Here is a 2,617-nt window from a genome sequence, read left to right on the forward strand (position 1 = left end):
TACAACGGGGTTGTTGGGAAAAACCAACAACGAAACGAATAAGCTTGTAGTGGGCTTATTGTAAACATCTCAAAATTATGAGGTGACAACCAGCCACTAACGGAAACAATTGATTGCTTGAGATCAATGAAGAGATGAAAACTGCTTTCGCCGAGAGGATAGGAGAAAACTTGGATCATTGATAAGCACCACAAATAGCAACATTCCTTAGGGAAGGCTTTAGGTGAAATATGACACAAGATAACTCCAACGAAGAGATTAATGGATTGAGAAGAACTCATGCTCGAAGGAGTTGATGGGTTTAACTACCTCATTCTTGACAACTGTTGAATCACGAAACATGAATGAAAATTGTCAAGAATGATATAACACCACCTCAAAAGATAAGGTAGAAAGAATTGCACTTTGGAATGCAAGATGAAGAATGCTTGAACTCCTCTGAAAAGAATCTCGATGAACACTTCGAGAAGGAATTAAATCCTTGATGAACCATCATGTAGAGCCTCCATGGAGAACTCCGATAATAAAAGGATGATAAAAAGAAAGGGAAGTTGAAAACACAAGGTGCATCCTTGCAATGATTTAGATGGAGCTTCGCGATGATATAACCGAGAAAACTTGGAACTCCGAAAAAGAAAAGATGAACAACAAGAAACCAAGAATTTATTCCTCCTGAACAAACTCCGAAGGAAGGGATTAATCACTTGGATGAAACAAAAATAAGAATTATGTTATGCGTATCCTTCACCAATTTAAATGTTGTTAACATGATGCGGATGACATACTCAAGGTTTATGCAATTTTATGAAAAAGTTGACATGAGCATGATACGAGGCATTTGTCACCGTGGTGGAACGAAAGGGGTGCCACGGCAACGGTAACGAAAATGGTGCCACGGCAACATTTCGATGATCCGACAACTCATTGAGATGTCGGTGCGAATGAAAGCGTGGATGTGCAGAACATGCAAAGATGGTGGGGGTGATCACGGTTACCGGGTTCCCACGTGTCGGTGGCATGGCAAACGAGGAACGTGCAAAGACAAACGGGCACGGTGCAAAACTCAAGAATCTCAAACAACCAAGCATTCGGTCCACGGACGTTGTCTCGGGGTTATACCTTCGAAGCATGCGTTTTCGGAGCGGTTCGAGTCGTCGAGGGAAGTAGTGGTACTCGTGGGTCGTAGTGGAAGTAGTTGTTCTCGCGACGGTAGTGGAAGTAGACGTTCACGGGTCGTCGTGGGAAGTAGTCGTACACGGTGTCGGTAGAGGTACTCGCGATCTTGGCGACGATAGTGGTACATCTCGTAGTGGAAGTAGTTGTTCATGTCCCGTAGATGTTCGCGGTCCACGGGGTCTTCGAGGGTCGACGGTAGTGGTACACACGTCATCGGGGTACTTGTCGGATCCGAGAGGTACTTGGCGAAAAGCATGTTGACGGTAGTTGTACTCATATTGTCGTGGTACTTGGCGATATCCGAGACGGACTTGCGTATCCGTAGGGTACTTATGAACTTGAGGGTCGACGGTAGTGGAACATGGCGTCCCTGGACTTGGCGATCCGGAGACGTCCGTGGCTCTAGGCCTGGCAACCACAAAAAAAAGGCAGCAGCGACACTGCTCCTGCGGCTTGGCGGGTGGCCTGCGATGGAGGAGGCGGCAAGGGGCGTGCGGGTGAGGAGCAGCACGGCAGCAGAGTAGTCGTGGATGGCAGCAGCGCCATGGGAGGCAGCCGAAGGAAGCAACAACTCAGGCGTCGGGGTGCAGGGCAGAGCAGAAGCGAGACAGGCTTGCAGAGCAGCAGCGGCGAGGCGAACCAGGCCGGCGAAGGCGCTGGAGTCATGGCAACGAAGCAGCATAGGCGTGGGCGTCGGACCATGGTGACGGGGAGAGGATGCAGAGGAGGGTCGGAGGCGCCGGAAGCGGACGACGGAGGGGCGTGTGGAGGCAACGGACGGGCACCAGCTCGGGGAGCTCCTGCTCAAGCCTGACCGCGGAGGGAGGCACGGGACTACAGGCCTCGGGCGGCGAGGAGGCGCCATGGAGGAGGAGAGGAAGGAGGCCGGCTGATGCGGGCGCAGGTGCAGAGGCAAGAAGGCGCGGCGGCGGCCATGGCCTTGATGAGGGGGTCGGGCGCGAGGAAGGAGACAAGAGGAAGACTCGGCGCCAGGAAGGAGACGAGAGGGAGATGGGGATCGAGAGGAGGGAGTGGCGGCGCAAGGGAGGGGAGCAGGGGTATTCGATCGGGGCTGGGGCTCTCGATCGGCTAGGGTTATCGGTTTAGGTGGGCTGGCTGGGTTAATGGGCCGGTCTGGTCTAGCTGGCTAGGTAGGGGCGCGGCTGGGCCTGAAGAGGTGGGCTGGCCTGGGCTGTCTCTCTCTTCTCTCTCCCTCTAATTTTCTAGCAGAAAAGAAATAGAGAGAGGAAAAGAAAGAGAGGGTCAGGAAAAGATTTGCGCATGGGTATAATTTTCCCGGACTCATAAAAATGAGCTTGATCCAAGAAAAATAGAAGTGGGCATGACCGAAAGTTTAAATTCAAACTCATTTGAATTTAATTCAAATGGGTTTGAACTAGGACTTGATAAAAGGAAGGTCCAAAAATGTTCGGATTTTTGA

This window comes from Triticum dicoccoides, chromosome 3B (genome assembly GCF_002162155.2).
Source record: "Triticum dicoccoides isolate Atlit2015 ecotype Zavitan chromosome 3B, WEW_v2.0, whole genome shotgun sequence".
In the NCBI taxonomy this organism is placed as follows: Eukaryota; Viridiplantae; Streptophyta; class Magnoliopsida; order Poales; family Poaceae; genus Triticum; species Triticum dicoccoides.